Here is a 20,313-nt window from a genome sequence, read left to right on the forward strand (position 1 = left end):
TTGGACAGCCCTGGGGGTCCTGTGGGTTTTGGACAGCCCTGGGTCAGTGCGCCATAGTTGAGCTAATGCATGAACAGGGGCGACCTGGAAGGTCAGAGCAAGGTTGCGATTCGAACCCTACGTGGCCGGCTCCCCTTCAGGCCTCTGGGCGCCCTTCCAGGAGGCTGGAGCTCCTGGACAGGATGAAGCGGTGACCCCTAGACCTCACCATTCCAGGTATTTTCCAGGCCTGGCCCCCAGGGAGCTATGCAGAGGCTGGGCTGGCCTTGCCCTTGGCCTTCTCGGCTTCCTCATCCCTGGGTGGCTGAGGGGGCCGTAGTAACCTTTACAGGGCCGCTGGGGGAGGGGTTCTCTCCATAGCAAACTTGTTTTTGCCTTGAACTTAGAATGACATATCAGGGCTCCTGCATACAGTAGGTGCTCTGTAAATACCACAGTCCTCCTGGAGCTCCCACCAAGTTGACCCTTCACTTCCATCCCTTCCTGTCCCCCCTGCCCCACCACCCACCGCGCCAGAGGGGTGGGGCAGCCCATCCTCCTGTTTGCTACCCACTCCGGGAGGGAGGAGCAAGTCTAAATAAGCCCTCTCTGCCTCTGCCAGCCTGACCCTCTGTTCCCCTCGTGGGGCTGTTGGGAGCCCGCCCTGCGCTGCCATCTGTTTACCTCTTTCTCCATCCGAGGTGGGGGGCGGCTGCCTTTGTCTTCTGTTTGCCCTGATGCTAAAAGCTCCTCCTTTCAGCCCAGTCTGGTCCAGCCACAGGCCCTTCATCTGCTGATGGGTGGCCACCAGACAGCATGGAGAATTTCTGAGTTGCTTTCAGCCGGGAGGATTCCCAGGCTGGGCCACTTACTAGCTGTAAAACCTCATAATTATCTGGGAAACGGGCTCTTGCATCCATGCCACAGGCATGTCCTCTGGGTGCTCCCTCTGCCCACTAGGTGTGGTCTGAGTAGAGTGGGTAACTTGGCCGTAAGCTACACCCACATCCCATCTCCTGGGTTCCTGGACTGACAGGAGGATGGGCTTGCAAACCACCCTTAATAAGCTATGTCAGGGCTTTTGTGTGGAATCCTGGGAAACAGACTTCTGTAGCATTTGAGACTGAGTCCCCATCGTAGGGAACATGAACTCAGTGGACATGAACTTGGGCAAACTCCGAGAGTCTGTGACGGACAGGGAGGCCTGGCGCATCGCAGTCCATGGGGTTGCAAAGAATCGGACATGACTTGGTGACTGAACAACAACATCGTATACAACAGGAGAGACATCTTCAAAGACTGAAGCCAACAGACTTATGGCTGCCAAGGGAGAAGGATGGGGGAGGGAGGGATTGGGGTTTGGGATTAGTAGATTCAAACTGTTTTGTATAGGATTGATAAACAACAAGGTCCTACTGTACGGCGCAGGAAACTATACGCAATATCCTGTGATAAACCATAACGGGAAAGAATATGAAAAAGAATGTATGTATGTATACTTGAATTGCTTTGCTGAATAGCAGAAATTAACGCAACACTGTAAATTGACTATGTTGTTGTTACTGAGTCACTGAGTCATGTCTGACTCTTTGCAACCCCATGGACTGCAGCCCACCAGTCTCCTCTGACTATGGGATTTCCCAGCAAGAATACCGGAGTGGGTTGCCATTTCCTTCTCCAGGGGATCTTCCAGACCCTGGGATTGAACCCGCATCTCCTGCATTGGCAGGCAGATTCCTTACCCCTGAGCCACCAGGGAAGCCTAAATCGACTATGCTTCAACTAAAAACAAACAAACCACGGCTAGGGCCACCAGGCAGAGGGGCTAATAGCCTCAGGGCCCTCATTTCAGCCCTGAAACAGCTGTTCCTGAAACCCATAGCTGGGCTTCCATTCGTGGAATCTTTATTAAGCACTGTTTTGTGCTAGGTGCTGTTCCAGGTACTGGGGACACAGCCAGGAGCAATGACAATCCCCATCCCCCAGAGGTAACTGATCTGCCTCAGGGCCTTTGCACTTACTGTTCTCTATGCTTGGAACAAACTCTGGAAGATGGTGAAGGACAGAGAAGCTCTGGCGTGCTGCAGTTCATGGAACTGCAGAGAGTCAGGCAGGACTTTGACTAGACAACCACCACGTGCTTGGGATGCCCACTGCATCTTATTCTTCAAGTCTAATCTCAAGTATAGCCCCCTCAGTGAGACCTGCACTGTGCCCCCTCTCACTTCAAGATTACACCCTCCCCCCACTCCTCCTCTCCCGTTTCCTGACATTTTACTCTCAGCATGAGTCACCGCCTGACATACTCTATGGAATACTTGTATTTGTTGATTTTCAATCTTTCTCATTAGAATGTCAGCTCTGAGGACGGAATCTTCATCTGTGTGGTCCACAGCAGTATCCCTCATGCCTGGAACAGGATCTGGCCCAGAGTTGGTGCTCAGTACTGACTAAATAGGGAGCTGGCAAAAGGCTCCCTGTGGAGGTGGCATTGGCATTGCGGTTTGAATGTTAAAGAGGAGGAAGTGGGGGCGGGGAGTGAGGGCATTCTTGGAAGAGGGCACAGCAAGTGCAGGGGTTGTTATGGCCAGTACATCATCTTTTGATTTAAACCAGCTTGGACTGATTTAAAAGATTTTTTTTTTTTTTTTTTTGGTAACTTGCAACCTTTAGAATCCGGAGTGATGTAATGAGTTGGGCCTGGAGGGATGCAGTACTCAAATGCTGCCACAGGAGGGCGCAGTGGATCCTCACTGTTGCCGTTGGACTGTAGGAACCGGGAAGATAAGAGAGGAAAATAATGACGATGCCCGCGATGCTGAAGCATCGTTTTAACTTCACATCAGCCCAGGGGAGTGGGCAGTATTATCCTAGCCATTTCGCAACGGAGAAAACTGAGCCACGGAGGGGATGAGTATCTTGCTCAAGGTTGCTCACCGAGGAGTGGCAGAACCAGAACAGAACCAAGGCACAAATCACCGGTTACCTGACAATCCAGCGGGAAGGCAGGTGAGCTTCCAGGTGGAAGAGTGGGATCATGGGGGCTGGAGCCCCCATCTGTAGCTCGCCTGCCAGATACTTTTCCCAGCCACGTGGTTGGTATCACCTTAAATGTTGAGACAAATCGAACCTGCGCAAGGTCAGCTGAAACTGACAAAAGGACCATCTGCTCCTAAATTGGAGGGTCACGAAAGGCTTTCCAGAGGAAACCACAATTTTTTAAAATACAGATTTACTCTTTCAACCTTTTTATTTTGTATTGAGGTATAGCCAATTAACAAACGACGTTATGACAGTTTCAGCTGAACAGCAAAGGGACTCAGCCATACGTATTTATATATATTTTTCATTGAAAGTTGATTTTTCTTCTTCTTCTTTTTTAAAGTATCTATTTGGCTGTGCCACGTGTTAATTATGACATGCAGGATCTTCTCTGCAGCATTCGGGCTTCTTTCTAATTGCTCCACAGCATGTGGGATCTTAGTTCCCCAACCGGGGATTGACCCCATGTCCCCCGCATTGGAAGGCTGATTCTTGACCACTGGGAAGTTCTGGAGACCACATTCAATAAGAGATCTGTAGAATGACTAGGCAATCGAAGAGGTAAGAGAGTTCAGGCTGAGGACACAGCAAGCACAGAGCCTCAGGTGGGAGAGGGAAGGGCATGTTGGATCCCTCCTGTGTCTGGAGCGAATATTTACTCAAACTCCTCCCCGAAAGTCAGATAGAGAAAGACAAATACTGTACGATCTCAATTCTGTGTGAATTTGAAGTAGAATAGTGGTTGCCAGGGGCTGGGGCTTGGGGAAAGGGGAGATGTTGGTCATATGGGGTAACTTCTGATTAGAAGATGAATAAGCCCTGGGGATGTAATGGACAGCATGGTGACTGCAGGTATTTCTGTACTGAGTACTTGAAAGTTGCTAAGAGAGTAGACCATCAGTGTTCTCACTGCAAGAAAGAAATGGTAATCATGTGTTGTGGTGGAAGCGTTAGCTAATGTCATAGAATTGTATCACATTATTGCAGTTGTACACCTTAAACTTACATAATGTTACATGTCAGTTATATCTCAATAAAGCTGGGGGAGGGATTCCCTGGGGGCTCAGTGGTAAAGAACCCGCCTGCCAATGCAGGGGACATAGGTTCGATCCCTGGTGGGAAGATCCCACATGCCACACAGCAATTAAGCCTGTGCACCACCACTATTGAGCCTGTGCCTTGGATCCCCAGAGTCACCACGACTGAAGTCCGTGCACCCTGGAGCCTGTGCTCCGAAACAAGAGAAGCCACCTCAGTGAGAAGCCTGAGGACCACAACTAGCATAGCTGCAGGGTAGCCCCCACTCTCTACAGCTGGAGAAAAGCCTGCACAGCAATGAAGACCCAGCACAGCCGAAAAGAAATAGGTGAATAAATAAAATTATTTTTAAGAAAGCACTGTCGTACTTTTAAAAAGCTGCAGGAAAAAAAACAACTCCAAAGCCCCAAAGTCTGCCCTGTAAAGGTGACACACCCCTCCCACCTTCCCCTTCAGTTTCCAGTGAGCTCTGGGGGATTTCCCTCCCACTGCCTTCCCAGCGCCCCTTCCTCCCCAGTCACCCCCAACACAGGCCCCTTGCCCCTCTGCTAGGAGCAAAGAATCCACCTGCCAATGCAGGAGATGTAAGAATTGCCAGTTTGATCCTTGGATGGGAAGATCCCCTGGAGAAGGAAATGACAACCACTGCAGTACTCTTGCTTGGAAACTTTCATGGACAGAGGAGCCTGGTGGGCTGCAGTCCATGGGGTCACAAAGAGTCGGACACGACTGAAGCAACTTAGTGTGCGTGCATGTGGGGGACATCACTCTTGATCCTAGAGTGTGAATTTGAGGGCTGGCCTGAGTTTCCCCTCTGCTCCTGGGACACAGAAGTCTCAGCTGTCCTCCTCTGCCACCCTCAGAGCTGGTGGGGGGGGGTGTCGATCCTACTCAAGCACTCTGTCACTTTGATGTCAACTTCAAATGCAGCCTCCTTTCTTGTCCTGGACTTTCTTGTTCTGGCAGGATGGATAAGCCATCCTGCCCCCTGGTTTATCCAGGTGACTGGCCACCCTCGTACCACTTAGAACAGAACCCAGTAGTGGTGGTGGTGATTAAATCACTCAGTCATGTCCGACTCTGCGACCCTACAGAATGTAGCCCACCAGGCTCCTCTGTCCATGGAATTTCCCAGGAAAGAATACTGGAGTGGGTTGCCATTCCCTTCTCCAAGGTATCTTCCTAGCTGTTACTGAAATGAAGGAAGAGCCTTGATAACTGGAAAACCCCTAGCATCAGACAATCATTAGTGAACATTTAAAATCCTGCCCCACTGGCACTTCCATCAACAACCATTATCAGACAGGGACCTGGAGGCTCAGAAAGGCTAATGTGTGACAGTGTGAGTGTCTTGAATGGCTGAGATGGCCTTTCTGCTTGTCTAGGAGTCTGTCTAGACTCCTAGAACCACGTGCCTGACCACCCTCTGGCCTGCCTGTCCCCCATCCAGCCAGGCTGGCCATCTACTACCTCTTTCTCTTGGCAAAACCTCCTGTCTTTGCCATCAGTGGGAGTCTGGCCTCTTCCAGGCCTATATTAGAAGTCACACATTTAAAAGGAGAAGGGGGTAACAGAGGATGAGATGGTTGGATGGCATCATCGACTCAATGGACATGAGTTTGAGCAAACTCCCAGAGACAGTGAAGGACAGGGAAGCCTGGTGTGCTGCAGTCCACGGGGGTAGTAAAGAGTCAGACACAACTGAGCAATTAAACAGTAACAACAACAACAAAAACAACAACTACCCAACCTAATCCAGGGGCTATTTCAGTGTGGGACATCATGGATGGCTTCCTGGAGGAGGTGATATTTGAACAGGCCCTGATGGAAGTGCGGGAGATCTGGGGCAAGAGTGTTCCAGGCAGAGGTAACAGCTGGTGCAAATGCCCTGAGGTTGGACTGTGTGACTTACTTGTTCTGGGATCATTAAGAGGCCAGTGTGTGGCTCAGATGGTAAAGAATCTGCCTGCAATGCAGGAGACTGGGGTTCTATCTCTGGGTTGGGAAGATCCCCTGGAAAAGGGAATGGCCACCCACTCCAGTATTCTTGCCTGCAAAATCCATGGGCAGAGGAACCTGGCGGGCTAGAGTCCATGGGGTCACAAAGAGTTGGACATGACTGAACGATGAACATAGGTGTCTAGAGCATGAGTGAGTGAGGTGGGGAGAGGAAGGAGGGAAAAGACTTGGGCTTTTACCCCAAGGGAGGTGGGAACCCTGGAGGACTGTGGGTAGAGATGGGACAGGAGACTCCACACAAGGGTGAAATAGCACAAGAGTAGATTCTGTATCTCACAGAGCCCTCGTCCTCATCCAGTGATGGACTCATTTGCTGGCCCCATTTTCCAGATGAGGCCTCACAATTGATTTAATTTGAGGCCCCAGGATTACACAGCTGCTAACTCTTCCCTGATCCATCATGTTCCGTCCACAATTCAAATCCACACCTGTCTGTGCTGGTGTCAGGAATAAGATGAGGGTGTCTGTTAAAGTCTAACTGCTGTCACAGTTCTTTATGATGTGCCCTCATGGAGTCTGGGTGCTGACAATGCCTGCCATGCCTTGGATAGGCAGCGTGGCCCCCGCCACGGCCACGTGGGTGTAGGGACAGCAGGAGGCACTGGGGGAATCTCAGATCTCGGGGGCAGGACTGAGGGTTTGATCAGAGAGCCAGGGGCTGGAGCGAGGACCCAGGAGGGCTGAGCCCCTCTCCTGCGCTCTGGGGTCGTTTCTGGTCTCTCACTGAGGGTGGCACTCTGGGCTTTTGTTCCCCACATTCCCTTCTTCCAGGTCCAGTCAAACTGACCTCCTCTCTGCAGTTTGATGGCTCCCCGCCCCTCTCGGCTCTCACAGTGGGCATTTAATTGGGGCTGTGGACGTCCAGAGCATGTTTTGTGGAACTGGAGCCAAGTGTGGTGATTAGCAGAGCTAAATGGGGCCATTCCACACAGGTCTTCTCAGAGCCTTTCATTCGCTCACAGCTTTCCACAACCTATGTGACCCCTTGGCATTTTTTTCCCCCTCGGAAGCATTTTTTTGGAGCGGGGATTGGAGGGTTTTATCCTGAAATAGGTAAAGGAAACAACTGCTTTAACCCAAAGGGGAAACTTGAATGGCAGAATTTCAGGCACAGGCTCTGGCCGAGCATCAGAGTTTTCCTCCCCCTCCTCTTCTTCCCAGGGCCTGAGAACTAGGCTGGCATCCCGCGGCTCTCTCTGGGGTGGCCCGGCGGGGTTGCAAACTCTGGGCAGCCAAATTAGGAGCTCAGGACGAGGCCGGACGGGGTCAGCCCAGGCGGGACTGGGGGCTGGACTTGCGGGGGCGGAACGGGCTCCTGGCGGGGCGGGCGGAGAGGCGCGATTGCGAACCGGCTCATGGCTCTGGGTGTCGCAGGGTTCTCCAGGTGGGCGTGTCTTCTGGGAAACCGGCAGAGTCCCCTGGGACGAAGCCCAGAGATTAGCTCAGGAGAGAAACATCTGGTCCCCCGCGGGCCCCCAGTCCCGGGTCGCAGTGGGAGGCCACAGAAAGTAAACACGCCCTGCTGGCCTGGATCCCCCCTCGGTCCAGCCGCTAGACCTGGGCCCGGCCCCCTTCTGCGGCCCTTCTGGCGGGTCAGCCCCCCACCCCCCGCCTTTCACCTTCCACCTCCTTCTGCCCACCCACTTTGGCCTCTCCCACCATCTCTGGCTGTGGGGACCCCGGGGACTCAGCCACTCCAGGTCTCACCCCTGGGTGCCCCGAGGAGCCGTCCAGGAAGGCACAGGGGAGCGGAGGCAGATGCAGAGCTGGCTGCCCCGGGGCTGTTATTATGATTACTGTCGTCGCTCTTATTGCCAGTGAGACAGAGATGCTGGGACGCAGTTCCGGATGCAGAGAGCATGCATGGTTTCCGGGATGCCTTGACCTGGGGACCCTTGCCAGGGCTCGGGGGTCCGCCCCTGCCCCTGTCTCTGCCTTCTGCACCTCTGGCTTCTCAAGTTGCATCTGCGGCCGTCCGGATGGTTTCCTGCCTCAGCTTCCTGCCCCGGCACCAGTGTCGCTACTCTCAGATCCCGTGCTCTCAGATCCTAGGACAAGCCCCGACCTCGCTGCCTTGCCCTCATTCTCTGGGAGGGAGCAGCTCTGTGGGTTTGCAAGGCAGGGCTGGTTGATCTGGGAAGAGAGGAGGGCAGGGAGGGCACCGCATGGACAAAGGTGTGGGGAGCGGGTGTTCGAGGGAAGGCAAGGAGCCGGCTGGAGCAGAGGGTTGAGGTGTTTAAGAGTCAATGAAGTGATAAGAGGGAGTCACGGCAGGCTCTTAAAAAAATTTTTTTTTTTGGCTGCACACTGAGGTAGGTGGGACCTTAGTTCCCCAACCAGGAGTTGAACCAGTGCCCCTTGCCTTAGAAGGCAGAGTCTCAATCACTCAACCTCCAGGGAATCAGAAAATTTTTAAATTGTGGTAAATTGCACTTAACAATTTTAACTTAACATTTATCATCGTAACCATTTTAAGTGTGCAAGTCACTGGTGTTATGTACATTCTCAGTGCCAGGCAACCATCCCACTGTACGGTTCCAGGGCTTTCTCATCTTCCCAAACTCCAACTGTCTCCATTAAACACGGATGGCTCATCCCCTCCCCTACCCCTGATCCCCCCATCCTACTTTTTATCTTTGTGAATCTGACACTTCTAGGGACCTCATGTAAGTGGGGTGTGTGTGTTAGCCACTCAGTTGTGTCTGCCTCTTTGCAACCCTATGGACTGTAGCCTGCCAGGCTCCTCTATCCATGGGATTTCTCAGTCAAGAATACTGGAGTGGGTTGCTGTTTCCTTCTCCAAGGAATCTTCCTGACCCAGGGATTGAACCCAGGTCTCCTGCATTGCAGGCAGATACTTTACCATCTGAGCCACTAGGAAAGCCCAGAATACTCCAAAGGATTTTCCTGACCCAGGGATCAAATCTTTATCTCTTGCATCTCCTGCACTGGCAGATTCTTTCCCGCTAGCACCAGGAATCATACACTATTTGTCCTTTATGTCTGGTTTCTTCCACTTTACATGTTTACAGCATGTAACCGTGATGTAGTATGTGTCAGAATTTCATTCTTTCTGGAAGCTGAATACTATTCTATTGTAAGGATGGACCACACTTGATTTACCCAGTCATCTGTTGTTTGGGTTGTTTCCACCTTTTGATTACTGTGAGTTATGCGGCTATGAACAGTCATGCACAGCGTGAGGGATCTTAGTTCCCTGACCAGGGGTCAAGCCCGTACCCCCTGCAGTGATAACATCTTTCCATTGGAACACCAGGAAAGTCCCCAGATTTTTTTCTTTTTTTTTTTTTTTGGAGTTCCTGCTTTCTATTCCTTCGGGTATATACTTGAGAGTAGAATTACTGGGTCATAGGGTAACTCTCAGTTTAATTCTTTGAAGAACCACCAAGCTGTGTTCCATCGTTTTCCATTTTCCATTCTCACCAGCAAGGTGTGAGGGTTTTAGTTTCTCCACATTCACATCAATCAGTCAGTTCAGTTGCTCAGTCGTGTCCGACTCTTTGTGACCCATGGACTGCAGCACAGCAGGCTTCCTTGTCCATCACCACCTCCCAGAACTTGCTCAAACTCATGTCCATAGAGCTGGTGATGCCATCCAACCATCTCATCCTCTGTCATCCCCTTCTCCTGCCTTCAATCTTTCCCAGCATCACGGTCTTTTCTAAGGAGTCAGTTCTTTGTGTCAAGTGGCCAAAGTATTGGAGCTTCAGCTACAGCATCAGTCCTTCCAATGAATATTCAGGACTGATTTCCTTTCAGATTGACTAGTTTGATCTCCTTGCAGTCCAAGGGACTCTCAAGAGTCTTCTCCAACACCACAGTTCAAAAGCACCAATTCTTTGGCGCTCAGCTTTCTTTATGGTCCTACTCTCACATCCATACATGACTACTGGAAAAACCATAGTTTTGACTAGACAGACCTTTTGTCGGCTAAGTAATGTCTCTGCTTTTTAATATGCTGTCTAGGTTGGTCATAGCTTTTCTTCCAAGGAGCAAGCGTCTTTTGACTTCATAGCTGCAGTCACTATCTTCAGTGATTTTGGAGCCCCCCAAAATAAAATCTGTCACTATTTCCTTGTTTCCCCATCTATTTGCCATGAAGTGATGGGACTGGGTGCCATGATCTTAGTTGAGTTTTAAGCCAGCTTTTTCACTCTCCTCTTTCACATTATCATCAATACTTGCTTTTTAAAAAAATTGCCATCCTAGTAGATGTGCGGTTGTATCCTATTGTGGTTTTGATTTGCATTTCCCTAATGACTAATGCTGTTACACATCTCTTCAAGTGCTTACTGGCCATCTTTGGAGAAATGTTTGTTCAAGTTCTTTGACCAGTTTTGAATTCTTGTTATTGTTGTCAAGTTGTAAGAGTTCATTATATATCCTGGATGTTAATTCCTTATCAGGTATATGATTTACAAATATTTTCTCACATTTTGTAGGTTGTATTTTTGCTTTCTTGTGTTTCTTGATGCACAAAAGTCCTCAGTGTTGATGAAGTTCAAGTTTTCTACTTTTGCCTTTTGTTACCATGCTTTTAATGTTATATTTTGATACACTGGGTTTCCCAGGTGGCTCAGTGGTGAAGAATTCACCTGCCAATGCAGGAGATGCAGGAGACCAGAGTTCGATCCCTGGCTTGGGAAGATTCTCTGGAGAAGAGCATGGCAACCCACTCCAGTATTCTTGCCTGGAAGATGCCATAGCAGAGGAATCTGATGGGCTACAGTCCATGGGGATCTCAAAGAGTTGGACAGGACCTAGCAGCTGAGCAGGCACATTGATACATGAAATATTTGCCAAATTCAATGTCATGATTTCTCACAATGTTACTAAGAATCCCCCCCCCCCAATGTTTTCTTCTAAGAGTTTTATAGTTTTAACTCTTAATTCTAGGTCTTTAATCCCATGAGAGGTTTTTGAGCGAGGAAAGTTCAGGAAAGACTTGGCAAACATTATCTTGAAACTTCAAAGCACAGATTATGTGGGAAACAGACTTGGAGTTCGGCCAACCACAGGGCACAGTGTGAGTCAAATCTGGATCCCAGGTCATATTAATAGAAATATGTCATGGACAACTAAGGAGGTGATGTCAGTACAAATTAAACTCCAGAGACACCAGGATGGGGTGTGGAGGAACTGGGTGTTGGTATGTTGGTAATTTGTGAAGCCAAAAACAGGATGGTCCAGGCTGGTGGGGGGGCGGTGAGGAGCTGGGGGAGGAGACAGAACCGGAGCTGTCGCTGATGGAGGAGGCAAGCTGGAGAAGTTGCATAAGGACCCTAGAGAGCTTTGAGTCTCAAGCAGGAGAGCGTATTCACCAGCATCCATGGGACTTAGCAACAAGAAGGGCAAGGAGTATGAGCAGGGCGAGAGGATGGCCCTACCATTTAGCTGGAGGGATTTCCCAATGGCTCAGTGGGTAAAGAATCCACCTGCAATGCAGGAGACACAGGAAACGCAGGTTCGACCCCTGGGTCGGGAAGATGCCCAAAAATGGCAACCCCCTCCTGCATTCCTGCATGAAAAATCCCATGGACAGAGGATCTTGGTGGGTTACAGTCCATGGGGTCGCAAAGAGTCAGACACGCTGAGCGACTAAGCAGAAGCACAACCAGTCAAGGTAACAGGGTCTGAATAGGCTGTGAGCCTGGACCAGAGGATGGGAGAGGGCGTGGGTCTGTGAGTACAGATAGCCTTTCTTTTCCTATTCAGCCATTATTTTCACTGGATAGTGTGTCTTTCCTACTGGCTCTTCCCCCCCCCCCCCATGAAAAAAAAAAAAAAAGAGTAACTTACACACAGTAAAATCCACCCATTTTAGTATACAGTTCTGATATTTGGCAAATACATATAGTTGTACAATTGCAAATACATGGGGAAAAAGTGGAAACAGTGGCAGATTCTATATTCTTGGGCTCCAAAATCACTGCGGATGGTGACTACAGCCATGAAATTTAAAGGCACTTGCTCCTTGGAAGAAAGGCTATGACAAAGCTAGATAGTGTATTAAAAAGCAGAGACATCACTTTGCTGACAAAGGTTCGTATAGTCAAAGCTACGATTTTCCCTGTAGTCATGTACGGATGTGAGATTTGGACCATAAAAAAAGGCTGAGCGCCAAAGAATTTATGCTTTCAAATTGTGGTGCTGACAAACAAAACTATAAGCAAGGTGAAAAGACACCCTTCAGAATGGGAGAAAATAATACCAAATGAAGAAACAGACAAAGGATTAATCTCAAAAATATACAAGCAACTCCTGAAGCTCAATTCCAGAAAAATAAATGACCCAATCAAAAAATGGGCCAAAGATCTAAACAGACATTTCTCCAAAGAAGACATACAGATGGCTAATAAACACATGAAAAGATGCTCAACATCACTCATTATCAGAGAAATGCAAATCAAAACCTCAATGAGGTACCATTACACGCCAGTCAGAATGGCTGCTATCCAAAAGTCTACAAGCAATAAATGCTGGAGAGGGTGTGAAGAAAAGGGAACCCTCTTACACTGTTGGTGGGAATGCAAACTAGTACAGCCACTATGGAGAACCGTGTGGAGATTCCTTAAGAAACTGGAAATAGAACTGCCATATGACCCAGCAATCCCACTTCTGGGCATACACACCTAGGAAACCAGATCTGAAAGAGACACATGCACCCCAATGTTCATTGCAGCACTGTTTATAATAACCAGGACATGGAAGCAACCTAGATGCCCATCAGCAGATGAATGGATAAGGAAGCTGTGGTACATATACACCATGGAATATTACTCAGCCATTAAAAAGAATTCATTTGAATCAGTTCTAATGAGATGGATGAAACTGGAGCCCATTATACAGAGTGAAGTAAGCCAGAAAGATAAAGACCAATACAGTATATGGAATTCAGAAAGATGGTAACGATAACCCTATATGCAAAACAGAGAAAGAGACACAGATGTACAGAACAGACTTTTAGACTCGGTGGGAGAACGTGAGGGTGGGATGTTCAGAGAGAACAGCACTGAAACAAGTATATTATCAAGGGTAAAACAGATCACCAGCCCAGGTTGGATGCATGAGACAAGTGCTCAGGGCTGGTGCACTGGGAAGACCCAGAGGGATGGGATGGGGAGGGAGATGTGAGGGGGGATCCGGATGGGGAACACATGTAAATCCATGGCTGATTCATGTCAAATGTATGGCAAAAACCACTACAATATTGTAAGGTAATTAGCCTCCAATGAATAAAAATAAATGGGGGGAAAAAAACAAAAAAACAAATTGTGGTGTTGGAAAACACTCTTGAAAGTCCCTTGGAAACCAAGGAAATCAAATTGGTCAATCCCAAAGGAAATTAACCCTGAGTATTCATTGGAAGGACTGTTGCTGAAGTTGAAGTTCCAATACTTTGGCCACCTGATGCGAAGAGCCGACTCATTAGAAAAGAGTCTGATGCTGGGAAAGATTGAGGGTGGCAGAGGATGAAATGGTTGGATGGCATCCTTGACTCAGTGCACATGAGTTTGAGCAAACTCTGGGAGATAGTGAAGGATAGGGGAGCCTGGCATGCTGAAGTCCATGCGGTAGCAAAGAGTTGGACATGACTTAGCAGCAGAACAACAGCAGTTGTAAAGACACCACCTCAGTCAAGATACAGAATATGGCCCCATACACAGCCTGTTGCAACCGCTGGTCTGAGCTCTGCTACTCCAGTTTGCCTTTTCCAGAATATTGTACACACAGAATCACACAATACATGGGCTTTTGAGTCTGGCCTCGTTTCCTTAGCAAAATGCATTGGAGATTCACTGCTGGTCTTGGCGTATCATCATTTCATTCCTTTTTATTTTATTTTAAAGGAAGATCCTTTATTTATGTTTCTATTGTTTACTTTTGGTTGCACTGGGTCTTTGTTGCTGCATGCTGGCTTTCTCTAGTTGAGGTGGTCTGGCTTCTCACTGTGGTGTTTCTCTTGTTGTGGACTACGAGCTCCAGGGCATGTGTGCTCAGTAGTTGTGGGGCGTGGTCCTAGTTGCCCCCACCCTCCCACGCCCCCTCAACCCCTGGCAACCTCCTGCCCCTTTCATCTGGGATCTTAGTTCCCCCACCAGGGATTGAACCTGTGTCCTCTGCATTGGCAGGCGGATTCTTAACCTCTGGGCCACCAGGGAAGCCCCACCTCTGGCTTTTTAAACAGTGAGCTCTAGCATTCTCAGAGAGGATGACACTTGGCTACAACCACCTGTCTTCCCTCCTGCTGATCCTTGTTTGTTTCTTTGGTGGAACCTTTCTCAATCTGTCATTATGATTCTTGTCTCTTCCATGTACATTGCGCTCCTGTCTCTCCCCTGGAGTGTTATCTTCAAGAGGGCAGAGACTATGATTGCTTCTTCATCCCCTATCCTTGACACCAGATCTAAAACACAGTAAGGACTCAACAGCTTGAAGTGTGAGCAGGGCACCCAAAGCTGGTGCTCTGTGGCAACAAGGAGGGATGAGGGGGGATGGGGGTAGAAGGGGAGCTCAGAGGCGAGGGGACACTTGTATGCCTGTGGTCGATTCATGTTGATGTATGCAAAAAGCATCACAATATTATAAAGTAATTACCCACCAATTAAGATTTTTTTAAAACAGAGAAAATAAAAAAAGCATTCAGCACGCATTCATTCAAGGAATGAATGGCTCCAGGGACTGGGGTGTGGGGACCCGTGGAGGCATCTAGGTGCTCCTCTGTCCTCCAGGGGATCTTCCAGCCCAGGGATCAAATTCATGTCTCCTGCATTGGCAGATGAATTCTTTACCCACTGGGAAGCCCCCTGGCAGAGGGAGAAGCATATGTAAAGGCCCTGAGGCAGGAGTTAGCTCCGTGAGTTCACGTGGGTGAAACAGAATGAGCGAGGAGGGAAGTGAGAGGAGGTGAGGGCGGGGAGGGGACATGGTAGGTCATGCAGTTCTCTATGGGCAAGGAAGGGGGGCTTGGGCTTTCACCCTGGGAGGGTGTTGAAGCAAGTCCCCTGCCTGCCATGGGGATGATGACAGCATTGACTCCAAGGAGTTGTTATAAGAATTATATGAATTAGGATCTTCCCTGGTGTTTCAGTGGTTAAGAATCTCCTGCCATTGCAGGGGACACGGGTTTGAACCCTGGTCTGGGAGGATTCCACAAGCTGTGGAGCAACTCAGCCAGCAAGCCATGGGCCTGTGTGCTGCAACTCCTGAAGCCCGAGCACCTGGAGGCCCTGTGTGTGTGGTCAGTAGTGTCCAACTCTTTTGGGACCCCATGGACTGTAGCCCACCAGGTTCCTCTGTCTATGGGATTCTCCAGGCAAGAATACTGAAGTGGGTTGCCGTGCCCTTCGCCAGGGGATCTTCCCAACCCAGGGACTGATCCTGTGTCTTCTGCATTGCAGGCAGATTCTTTACCCACTGAGCCACCTAGGAAGCCCAGAGCCCATGTTCCCCAGCAGGAAAAGCCACCGCAATGTGAAGCCTGCGCACTGCAAGGAAGAGTAGCCCCCCACCCCTCACCCCAGCTAGAGAAAGTCCGTGTCCAGCAATGAAGATCCAGCACAGCCCAAAATAATAAAATTAAGAAAAAACCAAAATATTAAAAAAAGAATTATATGAATGAAGGACTTCCCTGATAAACCAGTGGTGGTTAAGACTCCATGCTCCCAATGTAGGGGACCCTGAATTTGATTGCTGGTCAGGGAACTGGATCCCACATGCTGTAACTTAGACTTTGCATGCCCCAGTGAAGACTGAAGACCCCATGTGCTGCAACGAAGACCCGGCTCAGTCAAATAAAGAAATAAACATTTTAAAAAGTGGTTCCTTAAAAAAAAAATTGCATAAATTACTATGTGTGAAGAGATAGTGCAGAATCTGATGCACTCTGCCCACATGTGAAATATTAGCTTATCGTTATATGTGGTGGACTTGTGTGTCTCGGGGTGTGTCTGCCCTAGTGAGTGGCTCCTAGTGAGTTTGTTGTTGTGAAAGAATCTCTCTGAACCTATTAAAAACAAAAAAACAAAAAAAACAAAAAGCACACCGCACTGGGTGTTTGAAAGCCCTGCTGGGGTTATTGCTCTCTGGCTGGGACCGGCTCTTTTGTATAACAGCTGTTACCCAGATGTCAGCCAGGGTTACTCAGGCCTCAGAGATTTGGTGCCTGCCTCAGTCCCACAACCTGCGGGGAGCCCAAGCCCGCCCCGTAGATTTCTGCAAATTCCCAGGGCCTGTGTTCTCCTGCTTGCTTCTTGGCCTGAGTTTCTGCCCTGCGGAACCCACCTTCCCCGGGGCCACCCCTTTAGGGGAACCAGTTCTGTTTTTTTGATTTCTCACAGACCACCCACGTGGGATCTCTGCATACTTACCTGATTGCCTGCGGGTGCCACACCCCTTCCCCTGCAAGATGGGGTGCTTTCCCTGAGATCCTGCCTTCCCAAAGCCTTTCTTGCGGGGTTTGAGTTTCCAGTAGGACGCTGCTTGGCAAAAATTCCACTGCCCAGAGGAAAAGTCTGCACGCTTCTCGCACCACAGAGCAGAGTTTATGAGCAACTTCCAGTGAACTGGGCTGTCACGGCAGAGGGGGATCTCGCGGGGGACACCTAAGGCCAGTGGCTGTGAACAGCTGTAGGTGCTTTTGATGTCAGGTTGGTGTGAAGATCCTGAGGCAGGTAGGAAGACCAAAGTTGGCTGTCTGAAGTCAAGGCAGGAGCAGATAGGAGCAGGCACAGAACAGAGAGGAGGCTGGTGGGGTGGGGTGGGGGGGTGGGCGGTGAGCTGTGAGAGAGAGCAGCTTATTCTGCGGAAATATCAAGCCGCCAGAAACATTAACAATGAGTCAGACTCCAGGGCTGCTAACTCAGTTGGTAAAGAACCCACCTGCAATGCAGGAGAGCCTGGTTCGATTCCTGGGTCGGGAAGATCTGCTGGAGAAGGGATAGGCTACCCACTCCGGTATTCTGGACTGGAGAATTCCATGGATGGTATAGTCCATGGGGTTGCAAAGAGTTGGACATGACTGACTGACTTTCACTTCGCTTCACTTTAGACTCCTGGAAAATTAGGCAAGGGCTGCTTCAGACAGAATCTGCTGTAGACTTTTTTTTTTGGTAGTTCCTGTGATCATCACTGGGGGTTGCTGGATGGCGCTAGTGGTGAGGAACCTGCCTGCCAATGCAGGAGATGTAAGAGACGTGGATTCCATCCCTGGGTCAGGAAGATCCCCTGGGGGAGGACACGGTAACCCACTCTGGTATTCTTGCCTGGAAAATACCATGGACAAAGGAGCCTGGTGGGCTACAGCGACTCAGCATGCAGCATGTGATCACCACGAACTGCTGGTTCTGGGTGTGGGTACGGATGTAGGGCTCAGAGGTTAAAGCTGCAGCAACAGAACCTTGCATGGGGCGGGGTGAGAACAATCCCCCTCGCTGTACCCCGCCCCTGCCCCCAGCCATGACACAGAGGAGAAGCCCAGAGCTGGTTAAGTTCCAAGATAAGAATAGAGGGTGTGTTAGAAAGAAGCATTCTACTCAAGCCTGAAATTAAGACCAGGGTCATGCTTGGCCTTGACCACAGTTCAGCACTGCTGTGTCATGGACCACACCACATTGTCACTGAGGCTGTTCTCCGTGAGGTTTGCTTGGTTTCTGCACAATTGTAATTGTAGCATTTGGTATCAATTCGAATAGGAACCTGACATCTGGAATAATAATTGAAGAGGATGTCATGCAATGTTTCTGAACCTTCTCTGAATCACAGACCTATTTGGAAATCTAACTGAATTTAAAGACCACCTCCAATCCATTGACCCCAACTCCCCCCACCTCCAAATATATTTACCCCAAAATTAAAAAATATTTAATTGGAGTAGAGTTGCTTTATTTTTTTTTAGTTTTTAAAATATTTTTTTAAACACCAAAAACATTTTGTATGGGGGTACAACTGATTAGCAATACTGTGATAATTTCAGGTGAATGATGAAGAGACTTGGCCACACGTATATGGAATATAGTTGCTTTTCAATGTTGTGTTAGTTTCCATCTGTGCGTGCTCAGTTGCTTTAGTCATGTATGGCTCTTTGCGACTCAGTGGACTGTAGCCCTCCAGGATCCTTTGTCCCTGGGATTTTCCAGGCAAGAATATTGGAGTGGGTCGCCATGCTACTCCCAGAGATGGAACCCACATCTCTTAAGTCTCCTGCACTGGCAGGCAGGTAATTTACCTCTAGCGCCACCTGGGAAGCCCATATTCGTTCCCACTGTCTAACAAAGTGAATCAGCTACATGCACACATATATCCCCTTGCTTTTGGATTCTCTTCCCATTTTGGTTACTGCAGAGCCCTGGGCAGAGTTGCCTGAGCTATGCAGTAGGTTCTCATTAGTTATCTATTTTATACACAGTGTCAATAGTGTATACATGTCAAGCCCAGTCTCCAATTCATCCCACCCTCTGCTCTCCCCCTTGGTATCTAAGTCTGTGTCTCTTGGACAGTTATGTGTCATCATGATCGTTCATTCCAGGTTAGGAACTTTTGATTTTAGTTTGTTCCTCTCATTTTACATGAAATGAAACAGAAGCATAAGAGCATAGAATCCTTGCTCAGGGTTACCCAGAAAATCTGATAGAGCTGGGTGTCAGTCCAATGTAATTATTAATTGCAGAGTCTGCCTGGATGCAAGCTCTGGTTCCATCCCTTATCAGCAAGAGATGTAATCTCCTTATGCCTTGGTTTCCTCATCTGCAAAATTGAGATAATGATTTGCAAGATAAAGATAATAATGTTTTGTTTTGTTTTTTTAAGTAGAAGTACAAATTGATTCCTTAGCCTGTACTTCTAGCTTAAGTGAAGTTTGGCAGATAAAGAATTCCTGCCACCTAGTGGTTAAATTGAAGAAAGTAGGGAAAACCACTAGACCATTCAGGTATGACCTAAATCAAATCCCTTATGATTATACAGTGGAAATGAGAAATAGATTCAAGGGATTAGATCTGATAGACAGAGAGCCTGATGAACTATGGACAGATGTTTGTGACACTGTACAGGAGACAGGGATGAAGACAATCCCCAAGAAAAAGAAGTGCAAAAAAGCAAAATGGCTGTCTGAGAAGGCCTTACAAATAGCTGTGCATTGAAGAGAAGCGAAAGACAAAGGAGAAAAGGAAAGATATACCCATTTGAATGCAGAGTTCCAAAGAATAGCAAGGAGAGATAAGAAAGTCTTCCTCAGTGATCAGTGCAAAGAAATAGAGGAAAACAATAGAATGGGAAAGTCTAGAGATCCCTTCAAGAAAATTAGAGATACCAAGGGAACATTTTGTGCAAAGATGGGCACAATAAGGGACAGAAATGGTATAGACTTAACAGAAGCAGAAGATTAAGAAGAGGTGGCAAGAATACACAGAAGAACTATACAAAAAAGATATTCATAACCCAGATAATCAACATGGTGTGATCACTCACCTTGAGCCAGACATCCTGGAATGCGAAGTCAAGTGGGTCTTAGGAAGCATCATTACAAACAAAACTAGTGGAGGTGATGGAATTCCAGTTGAGCTATTTCAAATCCTAAAAGATGATGCTGTGAAGGTGTTGCACTCAATATGCCAGCAAATGTGGAAAACTCAGCAGAGGCCACAGGACTGGAAAAGGTCAGTTTTCATTCCAATTCTAAAGAAAGGCAATGCCAAAGAATGTTCAAACTATTGCACAAATGCACTCATCTCATATGCTAGTAAAGTAATGCTCAAAATTCTTCAAGCCAGACTTCAACAGTACATGAATCGTGAACTTCCAGATGTTCAAGCATTTAACAGGAGGTTTCCTCTGTGCTGTTTTGGATCTGTCATGAATCCTCTGTTTCTTATTAATTCCTGAATATTCAGGAATTAAGAGGAGAGGCAAGCCTCTCCCGGGGCTGAGGAATCCATGCATTTCCTTCCTTAGTTTTTCTATACAGTGATAAGTACCCTCTTCCTTTTTATGAACCCTACGATAAAAGTGATTGTTTATAACTCTCTTTAATATGGATTGCCTTATGTTTTGCAAGTTTGGAATTTTAATCTTTATCTTTGCTGAGAATAGCTACCTTGTAAGACAGTATACATACCCACACCATGTTGAATAAAACACCTTTGCTCCATCAGAGCTTGAGTCCCCATGTCTTTCTTTCCTTCTCTCTCTCTCTTTCAGGCTAATTCCTTGGAGCGC

This window comes from Muntiacus reevesi, chromosome 1 (assembly GCF_963930625.1).
Source record: "Muntiacus reevesi chromosome 1, mMunRee1.1, whole genome shotgun sequence".
In the NCBI taxonomy this organism is placed as follows: domain Eukaryota; kingdom Metazoa; phylum Chordata; class Mammalia; order Artiodactyla; family Cervidae; genus Muntiacus; species Muntiacus reevesi.